The following is a 27,720-nucleotide window of genomic DNA, read 5'->3' on the forward strand; positions in this document are numbered from 1 at the left end:
AATCATATCCCTCTCAGCTCCATGACATTTGAGACCAAAACAAAAAAATTGTGATGTTGAAAGAAAGACAGGACCCAACTGTGATGTTGAATTTACTGCTAGCTCTGGGTGGTTGAAATGATTCAGGAATCACTGCTGATTGCATAAAGTAAAAGTGAATGGAGAGTTTGGGAGTGGTGAAACTGATTGTGGAGGAAAATTACTTGCCAGAGCAAATCTTCAATATGGATGGAATCTCCCTACCCTGGAAATGAGATGCCTAAAATGACTTTCATCCCTAAGAAGGCCAAATCAATGCCAAGTTTCAAGGTGTTTTTTTTTTTTTTAAAGATTTATTTATTTGTGCATACAGAACTGGGGTACAGGCCAGAGGCTCAGGGGTGGCGAGAGGCTTCACCAGAGACAGAGTGGGGAGCAGAACAGGCAGATCGACAAAGTACACTGCTGAGGGGAGCAGCGGGCGGGTCAGGAGAGGTCTGCCACGCCATGTGGTCACCTCCGGGGCAGGCAGGAATCAAAATCATGCAGAAATGGCTTTAGCTTCTTAGTGCAGTGCTTTAACCTGCTGCGCCACCACGGAGGGCCAAGTTTCAAGTTTTTTAAGCTCAGAATACCAGCCTTGCTTGGGGGCAATACTGCAGGCTGCAAGTTAAAACCCTTTGTGAGCTGGACAGTGAGAGCCCAAGGCTTCAAGCGCATGGACAAGCACACACTGCAGCCTCTATGGGAGCAGGGAGATGCCATGGATGACCCACCTCCTCTTCCTGGATGCCTTTCTGAACTGCTGTGCCAGTGAGATGGAGAAGGACTGGAGAACAACATCCCCCAGGATTTTGCTTGTTGTTGATAATGTTCCCAAGTATCCTCCCTTTATTGGGGATCTTCATCCTAATATCAAAGGCAGAAAAACTATGAAAATGTACAACAGTGAGGTCAACCTAGGGAAAGAGTCACCTTATCAAAATAGTATGGTGTTGCAAAGGAACAAGCAAATTAGGGGCTGAAAAGAGATCAGAAATACCGAACGGCTAACAACAGTACCTGACACGTATTAAGGTATTCCTGTCCGGTATTGTTCCCAGTGCTTCCAGATATTCTTGCAACTCTCCCAGCGACGTTGGTGTGTACATGCTACTGTGACACTCACTTTGAAAATGAGGAAACTGAGGCAGAGGGCAATCAAGTAGTTTGTTCAGGTCACCCAGCTGGGTAGGAAGACCAAGATTAGAACCCCCCTCTCATGTTCAAGGATCCAGGGTCTTAACCTCTTCATTAGATTGCTGCCTTCTCTCCAGGAGTAAATACCAAGATCATATATATTAACTGTGGGAAAATGCGTACACTGGTTTCCTATGGCTGTTGCAACAAGTGATGTCAAACTTAGCGACTTGAAATAGCCCAGGTTATTAATTACAGTACTGGAGGGCAGACTTTCAAAACAGGTCTCACTGAGCTCAAAATCAAGGTGTGAGCTGGGCTGTGTTCCTTCTGTAGGCTCTGGAGAATCTGTTTCCTTGCCTTTGCCGATGCCCAAGGCTTCCTCATTTCTTGGCCCCTTTCTACATCTTCCAAGCCAGCAGTGTAACAAAAATACTTCATACTCTTGGGATCCAGGATTGATTAACTGGGAAGAGGGGGTAGAGTGAAGAGGCCTTGGGCTATGTGTGATAAACTCATTGTTTTAAGCCAGCTTTTGAAAAATAACTTCATAAAAGTACTTTTTGTAGGGAGTGACCAAGTGCGGAGATTAACTGAGGGACTGGATAAGGGCAGTAATAGATCAGGCCTTGCATTAAAGGGCGATAAGGTGGCAATAAACTGGGCCTTGCTTGCATCCAATTAACCGGGATGGGACTAGAAGAAGGTGATAATGAACTGAGCTTCACTCAAGGGACTCAACAATGAGTCACCCCTTTGGAATCTGAGTTTAGAATCTACATAAGCGACCCTGCCCCACTATAGGGCCGGCAGTAGCTGCAGACACCACCCTAGGGGCTTGTCTCAGCTGCTGTCCCGGAGCAGTAAACTCTGCTTGCTCGGCCTTTCTGCCTCCCGCCTTCCTGTCTTGCGGCAGGTCACAGAAGTTGGGACAAAACACCTTTACCTCTATTTTTTGGTGTATGATTTAAGGGAAAATTGTCAAATATATCTACAGAAAGTAGATAGAAGATTTCCTCATATGCCTACTAACCTACCCAGTTACTGAAACATGGCCCCATTATTTCATCTAGACCTGTGTTCACTTTCTCAACACTCGGTTCTTTTGAAGCAAACCCTAGACATTATTCATAAATTCATTTCAATCATAAATGTTTCAGTACGTATCTCTAAAATATAAGGACTCCAATCTAAAAGATAATGAAGTGAGTCTTTGAGTGGGAAAGGCAGCTGAAAAAAAAAATAGAAGAACAAGTGTACCAAGAAATTTAAATAACAAATCAGCCTGAAGTATGATTCAAATATGCTTAAAATTATTAATGAGATAAATAAGGAATAGAAAGCATAAGCAAAAACAGGAAAACATGAAAGCAAACAAAAACATGCAGGTTTGAAAATGAAACAAATAGAACTGCTAGAAATCAGTAGTCATTGAAATGTAAAATCAAGTAACTAGGGATGGTTTAAAGGTAAAAAATACTGCCCATAAAGATGAACAGAGATGGAAAATATGAAAGCGAGGTTAACAATCATGGAAGAGGAACAGAAAGGAGACACTAGTCAGAGGGAGAAGTGGAAATTCTTATTCATAGACAACATAGCTGAAAATTCCCTGGAGTTCAAGCTAAGACTTAAATGCTCAGAGGGAAAAAAACAAAAATTTCAAATAATTTCACAACTCAACATTATGTTAGTGAAACTGACAAAAACAAAGGCAAAGAAGAAAAGCGTAAAAGCAACTGGAGCCAAAAAAGAAAATAACACGTCACCTTTAAAAATTTAATAGACGGAGAGACCTTTTACTGGCAGTCACAGAAAAGAAGACACTGTTTTGACACCTTCCGATGCTGACAGAAGAAAACTGGACACTCAGATTTCCATACCCAGCCAAACCATTACTGGAGAAGTGAAAGTAAAAGCATTTTAAAGAAAAAACAAATGCAGAAAATTTATAGCTACATCCAAACTCTTGCCAAAAGAAATCATAAAATATAGTGTCATGAAAAATGAATTCCAAATGAAGCCATGTTTGATGAAGCAATTGCTAAAAGAAATTATAGAAGATACTGTCATAAAGAATCAATTCCAAACGAAAGCATTTTAGGTGAAGCAATATTGAATAAACAGTTGATAAACATATGCAAAAATCTAAGTAAGGCTTCAGTCCCAGAAAAAAATGACTGGGGAGGGGGACTGTTACAAATCGGATAGAATTAAATTAATGGGCACACTGATACGGCCTGATGTGAGGTGTGAACCTTTTTAAGGCAATGATCCTTAGACTCTGCAGCTCATTCAAATCATTTGAAAAGAATTTGCTAATGCTGGTGTTCAGGCTGCATTCCATTTCACCAGTGCCTTCAGGAGTGGGGCCAAGAAAACAGGACTTTTTGTCATTTTTAGGGTGATACAGTGTGCAGCTAAGTTTAAACCCAGTTTCTCTGGAGTTGACCTCCGTCCTCAACCTTAGTTGTTCTTGAAACGGATGACTGAATGCTGAAACCTGGGTTCCTTGCCCAAAGATAAGAAGGGAGGATGGCCGTGGATAACATCACAAGAAAGGCACAATTTCCTGGTGCAAGATTTTTTTCTTCACAAAAAAAATGAGCCAGAAGACACCCAAGAAAGGAGAGAGAGTGGGGGTTACTCTATAACCATTCACGACTAACCCCATCACTTCCACAGTCTGGAATGCAAAAGCAATCATGTTGTCACTGTGCCACTGGGTTCTGTTTAATATCATGGGCATCACACAAGGGCCGCTAAGCAGTGATTTGTTCTGCCACCAACCAAGAAAATGGATAAGGACTTGGAGAAAACAGAAGAGGAACTTTCAACTGCTACATGTGGTAAACACAATAATTATATGTTCCCTTAAAAAAGACTTTAATGCACTTTCAATACACTTATGTAAGAAACACTCAAAGGTTTTTTCTCCCATTGGCATAAGGCACACTGTTTTCTGGCCCTCGAAAAGATATCAGATTAGCATAATGTCACATCCCCCACATTAGACTTGGAAAAACCACTAAAGCCAGAGGAAGGTCAAAGTGTTTAGCATCTCAACAATGGAAACAATGAGAATCCCTGGAGCAATTGCCTGTGGTTCATCCCTGTGAAGGGGGAGTCACTCAGTTCGTTTTAGTTTCAGTTCTTTGAAGAAATCAGAACCGGATTTCATTTTTCTCAGTTTCTCTTAGTTTGAGCCAGTAGGAGGTGTCATTTGGTTTCACTTTCAGTTGGGCTCAGGTTCAGTTGTTTTGGTTTCACTACTGTACAGAAACCTAAACCAGGTTAAGCCATTTTGAACCATTTTCAGCCTATTAGAACCAGTTCCGACTGGTTCAGCCTGTTTGGGTTCAGCCTCTCTGAACCAGTTTGGACAGGTTTCATCAAGCTTGAACCGGTTGGAATCTGTTTCATCCAGTTGAAACTGTCTCAGCCAGTCAGAACTGTTTTCAGCCTTTTTGAACCAGTCAAAACCTGTTACAGCCTGTGTGAACCATTTTCAAATTTTTGAGCCTATTGGAACCAGCAATTTCATTTAGGTTGGGTTTCAATTCTTTGAGGAAAACAGCATCAGATTGTTCATTTTTCTCAATTTCTCTCAGAACAGGTTTCAGCTGGTTTGAACCAGTCAGAACCTGTTTCAGCCTGTCAGAACCAGATAAAATTGGTTTCCAAACCATCTCAAACCTGCTGAGACAGGTTCCAACATAGTCAAAGAAGTTAAACTGAACTCAACCGAAACCAACTGGCATTGCTTCTAGCTGGCTCCACGTGGATGAAATAGCTTCCCAAATTTCTGACGTGTTCAAACCAAGAGAAAATAAAACAAAGTGTGGTTCTGACTTCTTCAAAGAATTGAACTCACAACCAGCTAAAAGCGAAATCACGTGACCCTGGTCCGAAAAGACTCAAAATACAGAAACTGGTTCAAACTGCCGAAACCAACTGGTATTGCCTCCGATTGGTACAGAACAGATGAAACTGTTTTCAATAGCTGTAATCGGCTGCTACCAGCTGGAACCAGTTCTGACCTGCTCAAACTGGTTATGACCAGCTCAAACCAGCTGCAACAGGACAGCTGGGACCAGTTCAAACTAGTTCTGCCCTATTCCCACAGACTGAAACTGGTATTGACCAGTTCACACCAGTTCTGACCTGCTGGAACTGGTTCTGACTGGTTTAAACCGTCTGAAACTGGTTATGACAGGCTGAAACTGGTCCAAACCAGTTGAAAGTGGTTCTGACTGGTTCAGACCAGTCCTGACCTTTTAAGTTAGTTTTGACCTGTTCAAACTGGTTCTGACTGGTTGAAACGGGTTCTGACTGTTTCAAACTAGGTCAAGCCATCTAAAACCTGCTGTGACTGGTTCTGACTTAGTCAAAGTAGCGAAACCAAAACCAACTGAGCCCAAACGGATGAAGCCCTTTCCAAGTTCAAACCAGTTGTGACCAGCTGAATCTGGCTAAAACTGGTTCTGACTGGTTCAAACTATACAAAAGAATTAAAAAGATAGTACATAATCCCCCTAACCCCTAGTTCCTCCCTTATTATCCCCTCCCCTCAATTACAGCTAATGTACATTTGTGACAAAGAGGCACCAAGCCTGAGACATTATTATTAACTGAAGTCCAGCCTTTTTTCCATAACAACCTTTTTTCCTGTTCCCAGGGTCCCATATAATGTTACATCCTCATGCCTTCTCAGGCTTCTCCTGGCTGGACAATCTCTCGGGCTTCCTTGTTTTTGATGATCTTAACAGTGTTGAGGCGCACTTGTGGGTTATTTTTCAGAATACCTGATGTTTTCTCCTGGATAACACTGGGATGATATGTTTTGTGAGGAAGACCCAGAGGTCAAGTGCTGCTTTCCTCACATGCTATCAACACAATTATCACTCTCTTCGAGACTTTGAGCACCTGACTGAGGTCGTATTTGTGTGGTTTCACCAATGTAAAGTCACTCTCCCCCCCTCCCATACTATCATTTTTGGGGGGTTCACTTTGCTCAGCCCACATTCTTAAAGCTGGGGAGTTATGCCACCCCCCCTTTGGGGCAGATTATCTACCTAAGTTATTTGGAATTCTCTGGGAAATTTCTCTGTTCTGCCCATGTGTTTATTTATCAATCATTTATGTATATTGGGCTTGTGGATATTTGTTTTACACTTTGGGTTTTTAAAACGCCAGCTTTGGCTGTCAGGAGTTCTTTCAGTTGACTCCTGGTTCTTTCCAATGCTCTCACCAGTTGTCATCCGAGGACTTGGGGCTGGTTTCTGGCTTTGGAGCACAGCCTTGCTTCCTGGCATGGCTTGGTCTAAGCTCATCTTTATTTCCTGCCCCAGTTCTGGAATCAATTTCTCCAGTGAGTCTAGGCTTCTTTCACTGGAGAATGGATTGGAAACCAAGGTGGGGGCACCAGGTGTGCTTGTTTCTAGTGGGGTGTCAGTTTCTGACAGCCAAGAAGTATGTGCATGGATAGACCTGGGCACAGACCTCTGTCACCTGCCCATGAATGTGTGTGTATGTAGGAATGCACCAGTCTGTCTGTCATCTATCTGCCTACCTTGCTCTGTCTAACCAACTGTGTCCCTATCAAGCTAAGCGTGAGTTCACACTGGCATCTCCAACTCTACTCCCTTAGCATGGGGACATTTCTGGTCTCTCCCCTTTGCTGTTCTGTGAGCTTCCTCTCCAGCAGTGAGAATCTGTTACAGGACAGGGAGAGAGGGGCACCCCTGAAGCCCCAAACTGGCCTGCTCTAAGTAGGTTCTGCCATCCGCCGCATCAAGACAAAACATATAAAATTTTAATGAAAAGGGACTTTAATACCGTGAGTAAACAATACAGAAAACAAAGAATGTAATGTCTAAATCAAACACCTGAAGTTACCCATCCCCTCGTGGGCAAAAGTCAACCCAAAAGGGATGGGCCCAAAGCAAGGCCTGAAAGCTGCCACAAGACTAAAGCACCTTTTGGCCGGGACCCATGGAAAAGGGTCAGACATGGCCAGACAAGTCTGGGAGGAAAAGAGCAAAATCAAAATCAATATAAACACTGCCATAGTCACCTCCCTACAGTTCTCTCACCCACAACTGCCTTAACCAGTCCAGGGTCAAGAAACAAGCACGGTTTCTTCATCACGTGCTTGCTGCTCCATGTGGCTTCCTCCGGTCTCCTTCTGGCTCTCCATCCTGCTTCCTTCCTCCTCAGATTCCTTCTCTTCTCTTTTTCTCTGCTCAGCTCCATCCTCCTTCTGGGTGGGGCAGGGAACCTGGAACTTCCCCTTTTCCTAGGGACCACCTTGTTACAGAACCTGGCTGCCACCATCCACAGCCCATGCACTTAATTGCTGAATCCCAGTGCCAGGCACACAGCTTTACCCACTAGAGGACCATGCTAGTGGGAAGTTTCTTTTGCATTTTGTTTTCCAGCCTGCTGGTTTCCAAAGCTCCTCAGGACACCACCTGTACCTGCCCCCTTCAGTGAGTTTGTTTCATACATTGTAATATAGTAAAATGGCCTGTCACATTTTGCTGCCTGTTGGGATCCCTCTCACCTCCTAAATGAGTTTAAAATTTGAATACATTAGGAGCATTCTTTGCGCCATAAGATTTTACAAGTTTTGACAAATGTACTGTGTGTCGTGTTCCCCATTATGTATCATGTAGAATCGTTTCTATAAAATCTCTGCTTCACCTGTCCAGCCCATCCCCCACTCCTGCTATTTTAGTTGTCTCTACAGTTTGGTCTTTTCTAGAATGTCATAATTGGAATCATACAATGTGTGTCTTTTTTCAAATTGGCTTCTCTCACTTAGCAATATGCATTTTCGGTTTCTCCATATCTTTTTGTGGCTCAAAACTCAATCCTCTCTTTTAATTAATAGACTGCATTCTTTTTTTTTTTTAAGATTTATTTTTTTATGCACACAGAACTGGGGTACAGGCCAGAAGGGGCAGGGGCGGTGAGAGGATTCACCAGAAACAGAGTGGGGAGCAGAACAGGCAGATCTATTGAAGTGCACTGCTGAGGGGAGCAGCGGGCGGGTCAGGGGCTGCACAGGTGAGTAACCTCCGGGGGATCGAAGTAGCACCTGTGGCCAGCTTCACAATGCCGCACTTTCACCTTTTGCCCCACCAGGAAGGACCAATAGACTTCATTCTTGTGAGCAGTTTTAAGTTTACAGAAAAATTGAGCAGAAATTACAGAGTTTCCAATTACATGCTCTCCCAAACCCTCACAGATTCCCCTATTATTAGCATCTTGCCCTACTATGGAGCGTTTGTTATCACTCAATGGATATTGATACTTTCTATTTAACTAAGGTCCAGAGTTTACAGGGTTCACTCTGTTCTACAGTCGATAGATTTTAACAAATGTATCATGTCACACTATACAGAGTCCTAGAGGGTAATTTCACCACCCTCCCCATCCCCTGTGGGCCACCTTTCTGTCCCTCCCTCCCCGAAAATTCCTAGAAACCACTGACCTTTCACGGTCTCTTCAGTTTTGCCTTTTCCAGAATGTCCTATAGTTGGGATCATACAGGATGTCACCCTTTCAAAGTCTCTTTCCCTTGATGATACGTGTTTAAGCAGTTAAGACATTCCTTCATGCCTTTCATGGCTTGGTACCTGATTTCAATTTATTGCTGGATAATGTCCCATGTAGGAAGATACCACGCTTTATTTGTTCATTCACCTGTTGAAGGACATCTGGTAGCTTCCAAGATTGGTCAGTTATGAATAAAGCTGCCGCAGACATTTTTGAACAAGCTTATATGCAGACATCGCTTTCAAATAATTTACATAAATACCTAGGACATGGCTGCTGGATCACATAGTGACAGCTGCATCTGGCTTCGTCAGAATTGTCCAGATTGTCTTCCAAAGTGGCCAGCCATTCCACCTTTAGCAACATGTGAGGTTTCCTGTTACACGGCCTCACCAGCTTTCCATGTTGTCACTGGTCTGCAGTTCAGCCATTGAATAGGTTTGTAGTGGCTGCTCATTGCACTTTTAATGTACATGCCCTAATGACAAGTGATGTCATCATAGGTTAAAGATACAATCTGTTCTTGTCCTGATATCAACTCCATTGTTTTCAGCAAAATATAATAAGTTTTTTCATAACATTCTTCATTTGTTGGGAATATGTTATTTTCAAACATTTTAATACTTTCTGTCCCTATTGTGAATGAGAACTCTTTTGATGATACTATCTAACTGGTAACGTATATAGAAAATCCAATAATTTCAATACCATTATCTTGTGCTTATACTGAAGTGTCTTAACTAATTCCAGGTACTTTTTTATACTCTTGGGAAACGTAGATATATAAACATATCATTGGCAAATAATTATAATTTTGTTTTTATAGGTATGAGAATCATACCTGTTATTTATGGTCTGTATGTAATTGAAGAAACTAGAAATTGCAGAACAATGTTCAATAAAGGGATAGAAACCAATACCCACATTTTATCCCTGCTTTCTATTAGACTTTAGTGTGATGGCTGCTGAGAATGATAAAAAGGATAAAAAATACCCAATTTCCCCTAGCAAATTAAATAAATCACTCAATTAGACATTGACAGTGACGTTGTAGACGTTGTTCTATGGGAAAATGCTTACAACATACTGTTAAGTCAAGTGCAAGATTCAAGACACTGCAGGGTACGCTCTGGTTGGGGGGCTCTTCCCTGTATATCGGTGCAGCTCCCCCGGCGGCCTTGTTACTCTACAGCCACCACCAACCACCGGCTCATGCCTCCCCACCCCCAGCCCTGGCCACATCCGGCCACTTTCCAGCATGGGAGAAGTCTCACCTTCACAGACAAAAACAATCCACCCTGTCTAAACCCACCTTGAATCCCACATACAACTAAAAGCTGTTCTTTCCCCCCCCCCACTTGGGCACAATGCCCAGCCCAGGACCAGCAGTGGGGTACAGTCTGCCTCCAACTCCTGCTCCATCACCCCTTCTGTGTGTCTGGAGGAAAGGAAGCAAAGATCTTTTCATTGCATGATTGTCTCTTAACTGTTTTGGGCAGCTGCTTTGTGGGAGCTTCAGAGATACTTCATAGAGACCTCCCCATGGCCTCGCTCCCTGACATGGGCAAAGCACGTCCCTCTTGCCTCACCTCTGCTCCCGGCTCCTGTCCTCCAGAGTTATGTTTGAGATAAAGTGGGGAGAATGCAGAACGTAGGTGTCTGTGCCACAGATAATGTAGCTCCTGGCTCTTATCTTGGCAGGGGGAAGGGGTATCTGCCCAAATCTAGGGCTCAGAGTGAGTCCATCTGCACACCCAATGTTCATGCCACTTCCCAAACCACCCACCCTCAGCCCAGCCTGCTCTCTGAGAACAGATTCCTCAAAGATCTGAGCTCTTGCAACTGACTTGGGTGAGTGCACACGGCCAAGGTCTTCTCTAGACCACTCCAAGACTCCAGAGCTGAGGAGTGGACATGGCAGGGACAGAAGAGGAGGTGTGACTATTTTCTTTTCTCTTGAATCATGAAACAAGAGGCCCAAGCACACATCGAATCTAATTTCACCTTAGCTAGGCTACCAGTAAAATAAATGTCCAATAACTTTGTATACATCAAGAGAAAAAGCAAGTGAAATTAGGAGATGACTGAGATACAGCATGATCATGAAACAAAACAAAAAAATAACAAAAATTAACTCTTTGGTTGTGCGGCCCCACCCTCAGCACGTGGGGACAGCCGACCCCGTGCCACGTGGGGACAGCCGACCCCGTTAAACTCATCAGCCGCCCTGGAAGGAACGTGCCTGGGAGTGCAGCACACAGTCTCTAGGGATCTCTTTCTCTCTTAAAAGAAGTCGAGTTTGGCCCTCCCTGGTGGTGCAGTGGGTTAAAGCACTGCACTAAGAAACTAAAGCCACTTCCGCATGAGTTTGATCCCCGCCTGCCCAGGAGGAGACCACATGGCGAGCCAGACCTCTCCTGACCAGCCCGCTGCTCCCCTCAGCAGTGTACTTCGTCGATCTGCCTGTCCTGCTCCCCGCTCTGTCTCTGGTGAAGCCTCTCACCCTCCGCATCTCTGGCCTGTACCCCAGTTCTGTATGAATAAATAAATAAATCTTTAAAAAAAAAAAAGAAGTCGAGTTTAATTCTGATTTCTGGTCACATATCTTTTATTTTCTAGGAGTAAACAGAGTTTGTCAAAATAAGGTTATTTCCTTAGGTCTATCAAGTCAGTAGAGAAAGCATTTTGAATGCTCTTGCATATTCAAATGATACTGAATTGATATCCTTCGAGTGGGGCGAGGACGCCCGCCCTGAGACCCACCTGCAGCAAGTTCAAGTGCAGGACACAAGTCTCAGGCTGGGCCGGGGCTTGGGGACGCTGGCTGACCTCCAGAAGCTCCCCTCTTTGTTCATAATGACAGCTCATTCCTTGTCTATTACACACACTTAAAAGAAATGGATTTATAAGGATTCTGTTATTAAATGTTTGAGCTCTGAGCTGGTGTGGGGTTGCCACTAACCTCATCTCTGAAACCTCACTGAGGACACGTCAGCCGCCAAGCAGCCCTGCCTGGGACCGAAAGAAAATCAATAGAGTGTGGACAACAAAAGATGATAAATCCAGACTAAACAAGGAAAGAAATCATTCCTGTAGTCAACCTCGGTGAGAGATTTCACCCGACGTTTATACAACAGAGGACTGACCCAGTCTCTCAAACCTGGAACAAAATAAACCCACCCATCAAAACTTCAGCGCTGTCACTGAAAGTCACTTTTTCTTCTCCATGAATTGATCATATTCTTTCCTGGCTCCCGGTATAGTCCATCTTCTTGAGTTGGTTTTGATCATTTGTAATTTTTAAGGAAATCTTGTGGGTTTTCAAGGTTTCACATCTACAGCGTGGAGATTCAAGTAGGATGTGTTTCTAACACGTGTATTTCCTCCATCGGTAGAAAGAATGCCCTTCTCCCTCCAGGGTTATAGAAGTATTCCTCCCATGGCTTAATTTCCTGTGCAGCCCACCGGCCAGTCAAGCCATCCATTGGGGGCTCTATTTTTATGGTCTTGCTCACTGGTCTCGTGGGGTCTCTCCATGACCTGAGTCCCTAAGGCCATGTCACCACTTTCCCACCTGCCATCACTAACCTATATTCTTCTTTTCCTTTATATCCACCTTTTTCCATTGACTTAAACAGAGCGCCATCTTTCACTCGGGCTCCATTTCTACCCATATGAGCTCACCGTTGCAAGAGCCTAGCACCACTGAGACCAGAGTCCATGTCTGACCCTAAGCTTGAGGGCAGAGCCCTCCACAACAATGGCTCACTTCACCTTCCACCCACACCTCTGGTCAATCATCCAGAAATCCAGGGCTCACATGAGCTTCAAAAGTTCATTAGAACAACTTAATACTCACTAAAAAGTGTTTTAGTTGGGGCTTTTCTTTTTAACGATTTATTTATTTATGCATATAGAACTGGGGTCAGGCCAGAGGTGCTGGGGCGGTGAGAGGATTCCCCAGAGACAGAGTAGGGAGCAGAACAGGCAGATTGACAAATTACAGTGCTGAGACAGCAGCAGGCGAGACTGGAGAGGTCTGCTGCGCCATGTGGGTCACCTCCAGGGCTGGGGATCGAACTTGCACTGAAGTGGCTGTGGCTAGCTTGCAGTGCTGCGTCCTAACCCATTGCCCCACAGGGGAGGGCCGTAGTTGGGAATTTTATGTAAGGGAGACAGATCAGGAACAGCAATGAAAAGACATAGAGCAAGGGGGGGTTGGGGGTGCAATGGCAGGCTCAGGCCCCCCACTGGCTCCCCTCTGGACACATCAAGTTGTTTGCCAATAGATTAGCCACACAGTTGAACTCAGCCTCCGGGTCCCTTTTCCTCCCCAGAGGCTGGGCCCATAGAAGTTCCTCTAATCACAAGCACTTGGCCTTGCAGGTCACTAGCCCCATCCTGAAGTTTCCTAAAGGGCCACTGGAGTCACCTTATTAGCATAACAACGACACCCCCCACACACCCTCCACCGCCCCACCCCCAACCCCTCCCCACCACCACTCAGGAGCTGCAAGGGTTTTTGAAGCTTTCTGGAAGCCAGACATCTATACAAGGTATGTTTATTTTGCAGACTTTGCATTCTAGGGAACTCATTTAATAACAAGGATTTACCGAGCACCTACAACTGGCACTGGCTTCGGTGCTGGGATGCCCCAGCAGACAAAAGCGACAGAAATCCTCACTTTCATGGCATTTCTGTTTTCATGTGGGGGAGGCAGGGGTAAAAGAAGTCTGCAGAAAAAAGGGAGGATGTTAAGAGCCATCTGCCATTTCTGCCACCTACACTTCTTTCCTTGTAAACTTTTCACTCTTCGATGGGCATTTAGCCCCTGGGGGCCTTGTCTCAGCGCAGACGCTGGGATTCTGCACTTTAGCAGCTTCTCGGTTCTGCTCATAAGCGTGGTCCACACTTTGCACAGCAAAGGATCCCTTGTGCTGATTCTCAAGTTCATGGAGGGAAATTTAAAAAGTACAGACGTGAGGAGCCCCCTCAGGGTGTGACCTCAGGGTGTTCTGTGGCACAGACCATGGAGAAGCAAGGTGCAGGCCCCTTTGGGAATTACGATCTGTGCTGTCCAGAAAACCCCCAAACCTGCTGTGCTTTGTGACACTGACTGCAAGTCCTGGGACATTTAGGATTTTGCTTTCAAAAGCAATGAAACTTAAGTGTCAACCCATGAAAACAAGGGAAGGAACAGAGATGACCTGAGTTATAACCTCAAGGAGTAGAATTTCCTGGACATGACCAGATCCATATGACTGCTCTCATGAGTAGAATTAAGCAGCAAAATAGAGAAATGCAAAATGGGACAGCTGTTTGTATACCCAAATGCAAGCCTCAAGAAACAGACAAAAAAAAAAACCATGTAACTACCAATAGAAACATGTCACACTCGTAACAAAGATACCATGTAGACACTAAAAATGGGCTTTCAAAGAAATATGCTAAAATTGTTAAGCAAAAATATATAGCAGATTCTTTATATGTCATGTAATTCCAGGATATGCCCATTCATGGAAAGATTGCAAGGAAATACTCCAAAATATTATCAGTGAGGACCCTGGGAATGACTTTAATTTTTTTCTTCCCACTTTTCTTAGTGTCCAGGGATTACTTTTCTCACCATGGACATATATTTACTCTGTTGCCAAAAAAAAATAATATCAGGCGTAAGACAAAACAACCACAAGAGATGAAGGACGTGCCGAGGTGGATGGGCCTGGCTCTGGGGCTGAAGTCTGGGACTCAGTGTTACAGGAGCGAGATGTTCCTAAGGAAGCAAGTGGAAGGGATTGGAGATGGGGTTAGAAGAATGACCCCTGTGACCCTGTGGACAGTACACAAACCTGTCGGGGAAGGTGTAGCTTGCTTGGACCTTACCATGGCACAGGATGCTGGAACATTCTGGAACATTGCCTTCCATGGCGAGAAGGCGCCTGCATAGCCTCAGCTCAGCACGCATTCTGGTTTGGGGACATCTTGCAACGTGTGCACCTTTGTTTTGCTTCACTGCCTCCTGCAGCCCCTCACCAGCCCCACTGCCATGTTTGTTCCCCATGTGGAGGGTGGGGGGAGTGGGGTTCTTTGCCTGTAGCACAAAGAACGTGCATGCAGACCATCGGCCTTTGTACTGCAGGGCAGGGCCTGCTGGCCACAGTGGACTGACATCTGGTATTGAAACTGAGCCTGCTCGTTTTTTTCTCTGAGTGCAACCGGTTCCATGCAGGGGCGGTATGAGCCGACTCATTAGTGGTGACCCCAACACCTGCAAGCCATGCTGCCGGTTGGCTCCCTTAGCTCTTCTCCTGGGGCGAGGCAGCCACTGTCACTGGCTCGACCATGCCATGGCTACATTAGCATCTTCTCAGAGCCAGCTGCCAGGTAAAATGTCTAATCATCCCTGTGCTGTGACGAGGCCACGCTCCACGGACCCCCGCTTCACAGCTGAGGAAAGTGAGCCTGTGTGGGCTGAGCCTGCCCAAAGCCACACAGCTCACAAGCACAATGCAAATTTGTCTAATTTTATCACCTCACACTGGAGAGAATCCAGGCAGTCAAGTGCCTCTCCTTACCTCAAGGTCAAGTGGAGACCCACGGGGTCAAATACACAAAGGCCCCTTGCTGTCATATTGTCCAGATGTGGACACAGCTGGGAGCTGGGCAGCCTCTGGGCTGGATGAGGTGTGTACAATTTTGGTGAAATCAGTTCCCAACGCATTTCCTTCTTCCTGCCCTTCGATGCTAGTGATTTATTTCTTGAATGGTAGGCCTGTTGCTTTCTTAGGGAGCTTAAACTCAAACTTACCTGTTCTCTTATCCTTTTTCTCATTTCATTCATCCATTGAGCAACCAGTTGGTCTTATTTTGTCCTAGGTTATGAAGGTGGTCTTGACTAGCACCCAAGGGGTTAAACAGCCTTGTAGATGAGACTTGTAGATAAATCCACATGGCAGAAAACCCTCCCCTGGGTCTCCCCAATGTGTATAAGCATCAAATACTTCATTTTATTTATTTTTTTAAAGACTTATTTTATTTATTTATGCATACAAGAGCTGGGGTACAGGCTAGAGGTATAGAGGGTGAGAGGATTCACCAGAGACAGAGTGGGGAGCAGAACAGGTGGATCCACTGAAATACACTGCTGAGGGGAGAAGCAGGGAGACAGGAGAGGTCTGCTGCACCATGTGGGCCAGCTCCCTGGCTGGGGATAGAACTCAATAGCTTCATAGTGCTGAGATGTCACCCCTTGCATCACCAGGGAGGCTCTCAAATACTTAAAGTTGTAAGAACCTAGCTAAGCTCTAAAGCAAATTAAAGTAAATAAAGAACGGAAAACACTGCCATGTGAACAATTAAACTGTATGCCTCACCCCCCACTGCAGCATGAGTTTGATTCCTGGCCGGGGAGCTGACCCACATGGTACTTGTCCCCTCAGAATATTTCAGTAGATCTGCTTGTTCTGGTCCCCACTGTGTCTCTGGTGAATCTTCTCCCCCCACACACATACCTCTGGCCTGCACCCCAGTTCTTGTAAGCATAAATAAATAAATCTTTTTTTAAAAAAAATAAAACTGTATGGTCCCCACAAAGGGGAACAGGACTTCAAGGGTAGGTGCTTAATGCCTGAGAAGGTGGGAAGGGTGGAGAGAGTGAGAGCAAGAGCTTGCTCAGTGACTTTCTAGGGCAGGATTGTAGAGCTACACTGGATTCACAAGTTAATATACTAAAGTGTTTTGTTTGGGACAAAATACTTGACTTGGAAATGTCCCCAGTGTCTTAACTCTGTCCCCAGTAGTAAGGAACTTGGCACTGTCTTCTACATCTTGACTTGACTATGGATTGTTGGCTCAGTGATGAAAATGTTGGGTTAATAATCATCAAGGTAAATACATAATTTTGAATGAATGTTTTCCTTGTAAAAAAAACATTTAAACAAATGTAGTTTTTTCTAATAAACATTTTTAATCTCAGGGTTACGAGTCAACATTTTCTGGAGCTATTATGACAAAATTTTCAATATTACAGGAAAATTGATCATCTTAGCAAACAGATGTAGACAGAAACTTAACTTTCTGAAGACAAGACATAAAATAAGTATAGATTGAACTTAAATTTTATGGTAATTGGTATGCAAATATTCCCCAGCGTTCTCCTAATCCATCTAACAAGATGTAATGGCTAGCTTATTGCTTGTCTTCTCAAAGCATCTGTGTCAACAGATTTCCTTTTTTTTCAAGGTTCTTCATTAACTGCTAGGCAAAACCCATAGCTTCTGCTTCAGTTACATTTTCTAGCCAAGGATGAATTAAAGAATATGGTCTAATACATTTCTGCTTGCACAACTGGGATCTGAATATTGATGCCCACTGGCTGTGGAAACAGCTCTGGAGCTCTCCATGGTGCTGGTCATGGTACCAATGGCGTGGTCCAAGCTGACACTTCCCATAGCCTAGATCTTATCTTCCCTCCTTTATCCCTCTCATGCTGCCACTGATAGTGACTCAGATGTTGATTTACCCTCATGGCCTTGGCCTCAGATCTGGCCTTTACCTCTGGCCTGACCATTTCTCCCAAGTACACTGGGTGCCTTTGGGGGCCTCGTGCACACTCACCCAGTTATCGCACCCTGCCCACTCCTGCAGCCCATACTTGAAGTTCACTAGAAGCTTTAGTGCTCCTCAATAGTAGGTCTCCTCCAAAAGCCATCATCTTCCTTTTTCAAGCTGTGAGACTCTTCACATCTCATCAGAATGTGGGCTCATTCTCCCAAGCCCCAGACAAGAGCCAAAGCCTGAGTTAATTTGTTTCTAAGTCTTGTATCTAAGTCTCACCTCACCAAATAAATTGAATTCTTTGAAGACAGAGATTACACCCCTTCTTTCTTGTATCTTCTTGGTGTGTCCTGGGCACTGAGCTGGGCACAGGGAGGGGAGGGTGGGGGCTGATTTTGTAAACTACTGGATGATTAATGGCTAATAGGTAATGGTTAATCATAACCAGGTATGTGTGCCTGAGAAGGTGCTGCTACCTCTCTCCTGCCTCCCTCCACCCTGCAAGGAGTCTTGGACATGTATCTTGGGCTGCCTAGGCGTGTAAATTAAGGAATAATAGAGCTGCAGGAGCATAAGCCCTCAATGATGGGGAATGTGTTTGTCTGCTAAGAAGCAATTTCAGCGAAAATTAACTCCATTTCAACGGAAAGAGTGAGGCTTGGCATAAGCTGGCCAATCCCAGAGGACAATAAAATTACTTCGTCAAAGCTCTGCTTGCTTAAATTAACCAAGCGAGCACTCCAGGATCCTGGCTAGATACAGCAAGTAACTAGGTTTTAATGAACAGAAATAGCTTCTTGGATAAATAAGAAAAATAAACTACAGCCCAAGTGCACATGGTTCCTATCTCAAGGACAACCTTCCCCAAGGATACAGCGGCCATGAGTATCCTCTTGGGCAACTATCTACATGGTTGGCATTAGCTGAGTGTCCCAAGACTTGTTCTTGGTCAGTGGTGCCCTTTACAATATCTTCTCTAGCTTTGCCCTCAGAGACTATGTTCTTGGACATGGCTTCTTTGATAGCAAATGCCCTCTGGCTTTGTCCACAAGGCTATGGACTGGCCACCCAGGTTCTGGGAAACTATGAACACTGACCATTTCCTCTGTGATTATCTTGATGGTCAACCAAAACCAGGACAGTTGTCCATCTTGTCATCTACACTGTACCCTTGATCGTCACGTGCTTGACAACTGTTTCCTGAACAACTGTTTTTTCCATCTAGATCATGACCTTGAACATCTTTGCTCAAACCACAAATATAGGTCAACCCTGGTCAGCCCCTCAGTGTCTGTACCTTAACCAGTGATATTTAGAAAATTGTCTATTGTAACTGGCACAAACTGTGTTTATAACTTCCGCTCCAAGGTAATTCTGTTGTTAATTATTCATCTGTATTAGTCAAGGTTCTACCAAAGAAATAGGACCGGGAAGAAAATATGAATTTTAGTTGTGCCTAGCCAGCCTCTATAACCACATAGATTAGTTTAAAAAAAAAAAAAAACAACCACTTCTGTGTTAAATCACCTCATTATGAAGCTCTCTGAAGCCACTGTAGCACGAGTTCAATCTCTGGCCAGGGAGCTGACCCACATGGCTCAGCAGACCTCTCCTGACTTGCCCACTGCTCCCCTCAGCAGTGCACTATGTCAATCTGCCTGTTCTGCTCCCCACTCTGTCTCTGGTGAATCCTCTCACCCACCACACCTCTGGCTGGTACCCCAGTTCTATAAGTATAAGCAAATAAATCTGGGTAATGCAGACATGTAAAGGCCCAGGACCCTCACCTAGGCTGGGCCGAATCTGAAGCCAGTTCAGTCCCAGAGCTGCAACCCAACAATTCCCTCCACCCAGCTCCCTGCCCCCTCCTGTCCTCTCTCCCAGGTGTTAGTCCCAGAGGACAGTGTTCCCCATAAACAACTTACAGGCACTTTCTGCCTTCTAGTCTGATTCCCAAGAGGAAGAGTTATGAGCAGAAGAGATGAAATCTCTCGAAAGGTTGCACCGCCTGCCTTCCCTGTGATGAAGTCTAGAGGCTCCCCTGCTCGCTGGAGCTTCCTTCCACGATGGGGAGTAAGCTCCTCTGTGATGTTAGAGCGAACCCTGAAGTGGGTTCTCAGTGTTTCCCTGAGGCTGCATCACCTCCACTTTAAAAAGCAGGGTACCCAGGGTCCTCTGTGGTGGCACAGCCTGTTAAAGCACAACACTAAGAAGCTAAACCACTTCAGCATGAGTTCGATCCCCACCTGCCCCGGAGGTGACCGCGGCAGACCTCTCCTGACCCGCCCGCTGCTCCCCTCAGCAGTGTACTTCATCAGTCTGCCTGTTCTGCTCCCCACTCTGTCTCTGGTGACTCCTCTCACCGCCCCTACACCTCTGGCCTGTACCCCAGTTCTGTATGCATAAACAAATAAATCTTTTAAAAAATCAAAAAATAAAAAGCAGCGTGCCTCTTTTCCCAGTATGAAGACTGATAATGTCCCTTCCCCTGTATTTTGGGGTGTTGATGCTGCATCCCCCTCTCATGAGCCAGCTGCTTACTGGGGTGGGCCGAGAATCGATGGCTATCCTAACGGGAAATCCATTTACAGGGGACTCAAAACAGACACGGTCGTTGCCTCCAGTGAGGACTCCCGAGGGCCTGCTCCCACCACAGTCTGACCATGCCTGCTTCTCGGTAGGCAAAGTGCGGCTGTCAGTTTCAAAGACCCCAGAAGCTCTGGTTGGAGGCTGCCGGCAGCCCGGTGCTGCCGGTCCTGCTCACCGGCCTGCCAGGCCTCCAGGAGCCGCTCTCTGCCGAGCAAGCCATCCGGGGTGTCCAGGATAAATAAGCAGCATGTCATATTAATAAAAGATAAGCAGCCAAACAGAAAAGTAGCCAAAGGATATGAATTCACTGAAAAGGAAGTAGAGAGAGCAACTGACAGGCGAAAGGAAGATGCTAAGCCTTACCAGGAGTCAGGGAAAATGCAAATTAACCATGAGATACCGTCTTACTCACGTCATTGGCAAGAATTAGTTTGATACTATCGTGGGCTGTTGAGGGGGAAAGAAACCAATTCTCATGCCCCATGAAAATGTGTGTGCCTGGGACCTACATTCCAGCTCTTGAGGGGAGCCCCAGAGAGCCCCTGCCAGGTGCGTGGGGTAGTGTCTGCCAGGTGCCACATGTGGGCATTGGCAGCTCACCCAGTTGGCTACGAGGCTCCGTAATCCCAGGACAAAGCCACATGCGGTGATTTAAGAAGGGAGCTGGGTCTGCAGGTGCCAAGCTGGAAGGAAGCCCATCCCTTCACGGGGAGAACTACTTTGGGGGGTGCCCAGGGTAAGAGGTGGCTCAGAGTGAATTCGGAGTTTATCCAGAATTATTTTGTTGCTTTAAAAAGAAGTATGTTGTGGCCCTCCCTGGTGGCACAGCGGGTTAAATCACAGCACTAAGAAGCTAAAGCCACCTCCGCATGAGTTCGATTCCCGCCTGCCCCGGAGGTGACCCCATGGCGTGGCAGACCTCTCCTGACCCGCCTGCCGCTCCCCTAAGCAGTGTACTTTGTCGATCTGCCTGTTCTGCTCCCCACTCTGTCTCTGGTGAAGCCTCTCGTCGCCCCTGAGCCTCTGGCCTGTACCCCAGTTCTGTATGAACAAATAAATAAATCTTAAAAAAAGATGTTGATGTATTGCTTGTGTGGCTGGAAAATAATGGTGGGGGTCTGTGTTGGGAAAAAGGGGCATTTCTCCCCCAGCTGGCATCGTCCTGTGCCCTTCCGGAAGCGCCCTGCATCCTCCCTTGCTGGTGCAGGGTCTTCTCAGCACATTCTTGCAAGGCTCAGTATGGTCCTAGGTTCCTCCCTCTTTCCCATCCCACTCCTAGTTCAGTTACCCGGCTGCTGCCCCAGGACCTGAAGCTGGGAGACGCCCTGCCCATAGGTCCTGACGCTTACCCAGGCTGCAGCCACAAAGGAGCCCAGCTGCAGGCCTAGGGAGGTGCCCACGCTACCAGCTCTCCTGGGAGCTGCTCTAGTCCCTGTGCCCTGGGATTGCCCCATCCCATCCTGCCACTCATCTCCGCTGGACCACCCCTGTGTTTGCACCCCAGTGTCCCCACCCTCCTGTCCTTTGCTCCTCTCCATCCCATTTACTTACGCATCTGACCACTTACTCTAGGCACCATTCTCCACCATCCACAGGCCGTCTGCCCCATCCAGATCAGCACAGGATCTGAGTGGAGGTCTGAGCCCAGGCCCCGAGACAATACCACGTGCCGCCATCTACCTTCCTGGGGATGATTCCCACAGTCACCGCAAGTCAGGTCTGAATGAGACAATGGCCAGGCAAGGTCCCTCTCACTGGCCAGGAGCATGCCTGGGCCTAGAAGCCCCTCCTGCCCCAGCCCGACCACCCAGTCTCGGGTCAGTTCTCGGCCATGAGCACAGGGCAATGGCCTCGCCCGCAGTCCTGGTGTGCAGGGTCTGAGCGCTGCACCTGAGCCAGGATGTGAGTTCGAATCCCGTGTCTGCCACTTAACTCTGCAACCTTTGCCAACTGTCTTTACCTCCCGGGACCCAACAGGATTGCCTGAACGGAAATACGCAGTATTTGCCATCTCTAAATATAGCTGTGAAGTTTCCATTTGCCATGAATGCTTTTATGTTTCAACCAAGGTTCCAAGACTTCCCAAAGTTTGGGAATCCCTGGTGTAATCCTATGGTTTCCTTTTATAAGTTCTTGGCCTGCTTACTGTTCGAAACATGAATTGCAGTAAGGAAAGGTAAGAAGAGAAATAACCCAAAGGAAAAAAATCTTCAGTGTTAAGGCAAACTGCGGGGTGACAGCTTTGAAATGAAGCCACAGGGCCGTTAATTGCATTCTCTTTACCCCCAGGCCTGTACTGGTCTCTCTTCTCTGGTTCTGGATCAATGTAAGGGATGGTGAGCAGGATTAAGGAAGGCAGACTTTGATTAGGCCATCAGACAGGTAAAAAGGTATTGAGCTGACTACTGGTGGCTTGTCACTAGATACAATTAGTTGGTGCCACTGTGTGCGTGTGTGTGCGTGTGTGTGGAGGGCTCACATGTACACAGTGTGTGTATCTGTGTATTCGCCGTCTCTATTTCTCTGTCCACACCCTCGCCCCTGCTCCCACCATTTAATAAAGTTGGGCATTCATGTCCTTTGGTTCCTGTAAGATTCCAACTCGCAACGAGTAAAGGTCCACTGTGGTGGATCCTTCCAGGGCCTTTATTCAGCGCCTATTTTCTGAAGACCTACTGTGTGCCAATGATGCTTGTAGGTGATGGGGAGGAGCAGAGAATGAAATGACGTTGCCGCTGCATACACCCCCCAGGCCCACACAGGCAGCTGCCACATGATGGTAAACATCACCGTCATGGTGCAGTGTGAAGACTCGCACAGAGAGGGTGGGAGCGAGGAAACTATTTTAGATCGGGTGGTGAGGAGCCAGCCGCACGCTCAGTCAGTAGGCACTTCTCAGGCACCCCTTGTCTGGCAAGCAGGAGAGGGAAGACATGACCCTCTTCTACCACTGGCTGAGCCGGGAGAAGGAAGCAGCTCAGTTTTGAACAAGCTGAGCGGAGGGAGGGGTCGCTGGTGCCAACACAGTGCTGTGAGTGGTGGGCAGCTCAGATTCTGGACCAGACTGGAGGCTTCCGGGCACCGTGTCATATCACCTTTGCTCAAATCTGGCAAGAACTGGGGCTGGCTCAAGCCACAATTATGAACAAACCTGGTAATTTAACGAGTTACACATAAACATGCCCCTGAGGGCTGCTGCCTTTCAATCTTGTTGTAAATACGGACAACCATTCCTGACGCTGGCACAGGTCAAGTCTGTGGGCACAGCGCGGATCCCTCTAGGTCTTTAGAAAGCCAAGGGGACTATGATTACTATGTCTGTTTTCTAGAAAGAATCCGTGGCTTAGAGAGATGACCCAACCCGCCCGTGTTCTGTCCCTTTGCTAAATAAGAACCTATTGAACATTTACAGACAGTTAACAAAACATAGACCCAAATCCCAGCCCTGCTCCAGCTGCCTCTGAAAACCTTGATCTGCTCTGATCGTGGAACAGAGCTATTTCCCATGAAATAAACTTCGTTTGTTTTAGTGCAGCGGAAGTCTAGGCTGAGCTACACTCACTGGCCCTGCTTGTTTTGCGACAAGCAAACGCACCATAAGGCAGTCAGAGGTCCCTGGGCCAGGAAGCGGGGCAGGTGGCCAGTGTCCGAGGCACGGGACCTTCGCCCGGGGAGGCCAGGAGCCCTTGGCTGCGCGCACCAAGGTCCCAGTGCCTGAAGGGACACAGTGACTGCCCCTGCCGTGTTCCAGAAGGCGCAGGCCCCGGGGGTGGAGACTTGTTCAGAAGAGGCAGCCAGCCTGAAATGGGGGGCAGATGGTGACAGGAACATGGATCACAGCACCTTATACCCCAATCTCTACTGAAACAAGCGAAAAGTACTAAAAGCCAAGGGTAAAAGGCAAAATTGATGAGCGGTAATGACCGGCACATTGAAAAAACTCATGCCACAAGGTCCCTTCAATAGTCACCTTGAAAAGAAATGTTCAGATTGGGGGTGTCCCGGCCTTGTCCCACAACAGAGATGTGAGCCGAGGAAGGAAGACAGCATGGGAGCCCGGGGGCAGGACCACAGCCAAGGCCAGCTGTGTGTGCACGGGGCGGCTCTCCCTAGGACCTCAGCCAGGCCTGACAGGAGTCCCAGGAGAGAACGTGACCCCAGACCTCCCCCCAGTCAAACGAGCTCCCCGCACACTCCCTTCCACTCCTATCTTAGGGGCACAATGAGCCCATCTCCAAATTCTCACGGTTCTGAGGAAGTGGGCTGGGTGAGACCGGGCCAGCACACCTGGACAAGGGGGTTCCGGGCTGGACCTTTGGCAGGTGGCTGATGGAGACAGCCTCGCTGGCCTTCAACTTCCAGTTACAACTTGGGGGTTCTAACGACCAAGGACCAGACCTTGACTCTCCAGCTGGAGCCGGTGCCCCGGGGAGGCTGGACAGAGGAGGGTGGAGAGGAGCCGAGGACCTGTGCGGTGGGCTGGGGACACCCGCCCTCACACTGCCTTCTGAAGAGGCGCTTGTCCCTCACGTCGCCCGGATTTGCCACCCGCCAAATGCCCCTTCAGCACTTCCCTTCTTCAGGATTCTGCAATTTATGTTTTCTCAAATATTAGTCAAGTTTTCATGTATACCTATATTTTTTTATTTCTTTCATTTATATTTAGTGTATACCTAACGGGAAATTTTATAAGACTTCATAAATGGAAAGGAGTCTCATTTTCTATAATACGAGTACAAGAAAACACAATGAAGTCAAAATAATGTTATTAAACCCTAATTTGATACCGCCGCCTGGCAAGCCTCTCCGCCCGAAGCCTGCTCTCTCTTTGTTACAAGAACAGAGATTAGCAAGTATTATAAAGGTGTTAAAACATTCTAGTGCCGAATCAAGGCATTCTCCTTGAAGCCATTAGAAGACTCGAGCAATAATTTGTAGGGAAATAACTTTCTCGCTGTGGAATTTGATAGTATTTGACAGGCTCACAGATATCTTCAGAGCACCCTCTCCTGAGCACCCCCCCACACACACACACTCTGGGGACACCATCCCTGTCAAAGGGCCGCCTTGTGCTGGGCTGATGAGGGGACCAGGGCAGGGCAAGTGGACGCACTTTCCTTGGCTGTCAGAAGAGGGTCCACGCCTCCATCCCAGCGAGAGTGTGTGGGGAGGAGCCACATGGAGCACAGGGACACCCTGGAGCAGGGGACCCGGCCCAGGGCGGCTCCCAGCCTGTCCCACAGCTCGACACCACGAGGTCCCACAGCCTCTGCACGGCGGGAGGTCCAGGGCGCCCACCCAGGCGGGCAGCCCTGGTGACAGCTGGCAGCTGACCCGAGGGGTCAGGGGTGTGATGACCCCGGCATGGGAGGGTGGGTCTGGTGGTCGGGGCTTCCTGGGAGTTCCCGGCAGTGTGCCGTTCCTTCTCGCCCTGGGGCCAGGGGGTCATCACACATTTACTGGACGCCTCTGAGCTGCAGCGCACCAGGCAGGGCCCTCTCCCGCTCCCAGTGGCCGGTGCTGGTGGGCAGGCATGTAGGGTCCCCAGGGGCTCCCCCAGCCTCAGGGGGTCCGGCCCTGCCTGGAGGAGGCAGCCCGTCTGGTGGACCAGCCTGAGTCACGTCTCCCACGCAACTAGGAAGCAGGGTCATGGGGGGGGCGGTGTCCTGCCGCCCACACTGGGAGCCTCCAGTCTCTGGTGGGTCTTGAGATCAACCAGCAAATGGCAGGCGGAAGGACGCTGGGCGGCAGCAGCTGTCCCTGGGAAAGGGTGGAGAGGACCAGCCTGTAAGCGTGAAGGGCAGGTTGGGAGCCCGTGGGCCAGGGGAGGGCAGGAGAGAAGGGACAGCTTAGAATCTGGGCTTCTCTGTCCTGCTTTGCTGGGCAGAGGCTTGGTGCAGGAGGGAGGGCCTCCGAGGACACCCCCTTCTCCATCAGTGTCCAGGCACATCTTCCTGGTCATTTCCTCCTGCCCTCTGACCTTCTTTCTCAAGCACACACGGAAATCGCCTGGGTCTCAGTGTAAATTTACTTTGGTGGGTCCCAAAGTGGAAAAGCTCCCCAGAAGCCTGTGATTGGTGACCTGAGCTCGGGGTGTGCAACAGATCTTATCTGAAGCTCAGTGGCCACACGGTCCCTGGAGGGACCTCGCCTCTCTGTCTGCAAAATGGGGTAAAATCCGCCCCACCTCAGCCCCAAAGTAGAGTGAAGCTGAAACAGCATCTCAACGCAAACGATTTCTAAACAGTTAAGTCCTGTACAAATGCGTGATATTAAGATTGTTAATATTAGGCCCTAGCCAAAAACCCATCTTAAGCCACGGTCCAGAAAACCAAATCTTGTTCTTCGATTGCATCGACTTAGCCAGCTGTTCAAATCCCATATGTTCCTTTCTCTTCCAAAGCCTTAGCCGCCAATTGGAATACAAGATAAAAAACACCATCTGGGCCGCACGTCCTTCGGTTCCCTGCCCAGGACGTCTCAAGGCCAGAAGATGAATTTCCCATTTCTTCTGGCAATCCTGTTTCCCCTGGCTGATGGTGTTGGCGTGGGCTGGAGCGTCTGGGCAGGCTCTCCGACATGTTCTGGAGGGTTCTCTACTGCCCACCCACCAGCAGGCCCTGGGGTCCTGCCCCACACTGGCCTGGCCAGCATGGTGGCTAAACAGCCCTCTGCTTGAAATGGGCCTCCATCTGGGTGAAAGGGGCCGCCTCTCTGGAGGTGGCGCTGATGGGGGGCGAAGAAGCCACCAGCTGACCCTGACCAGCTCTGGCCAGAGGTGTTCTCAGGTGTGTCTGCTTATGAGCAGCAAGATGTCATAGATGGGGTGTCCTCCCTGGGCCCCATTCTGCATCCTCCCGGGCCCACACCTTTGCCATGAGGCTGTGTAGCTCTTGCTACCAAGAAGAGCTGGCTTGTGTCTTACTTTGGTCAGTAGACCGAATGGGGTAGAAGGACATTTTGCCAGTTCTGAGCTTGACCTCAGAAATCTAGCAGCTGGTCTCCATCTTTTGGACCTTAAAACCTGAGATGTGAACAAGCTCCAGTGTACCTTCTGGAGGAACCAAAAGAGGGAGCCTACAATCGCCTACATCCATCTAAGCCTCCCAAGGGTGAGGGGCCCCTGCCTAGATTAGCCAAGCTGCCTCTCCGCCCTCACAGCCCCAGAGTCCACTCGAGATCAACAGAATTGCCAAGGCATCTGGAGACTCTAAGGAATAAGCTTTGTTTTCTCACTGCACTAGGCGATGGTCTACAAGCGCAGACCTGAGGTGTGCTTACGTTCCCTTAGAGGAACTAGGAGAGAGGGGAGAGCTCTTTTAGATTGTTCCAGTGACCTGCGCCCCTTCCCACAACCAGACAGTCTGGACAGGGCCTGAGAACCCCAGGGTGCTGCTACGCGTCTGGCACAAATGCTGAAGACTGGGTGACAGGAAGGGTGTGGGACTAGCCAGGCAGCCAGTGTGACACCGCCATCTGACAACAGTGCCCGTCACCCTGCATCTTGTTCATGGAAAGTGAGGAAGAAGAAAGAAACATCCCCCCAGAGGAGCATGTTGCCCTTCCAGGCACAGGCCCTCAGCCTTCAGAGGGCTCCTGGGAAGTGGGGGAAATCATTTATAGAAGTGACTTCAAGCCATGATAGGACAGCCTTTAGATCATGGTTAACAATCAGTGTAGGCCAACCAGAGAAGGTACAACACATGGGCCATGACCATGCCCTGCTCAGTGTTCTCAGGACATAGTCAATCCATTTCAGCCAATACAGTGTGTCTGGTGGAATAGTATTCAGCCCTGAAAAGGGAGGCCATCTGTGAGAATGTGGGTGGACCTGCAGGCCCAAATGAAACAAG

The sequence above is a fragment of the Condylura cristata genome, unplaced genomic scaffold (genome assembly GCF_000260355.1).
Source record: "Condylura cristata isolate star-nosed mole 26May11 unplaced genomic scaffold, ConCri1.0 scaffold00033, whole genome shotgun sequence".
NCBI lineage: Eukaryota > Metazoa > Chordata > Mammalia > Eulipotyphla > Talpidae > Condylura > Condylura cristata.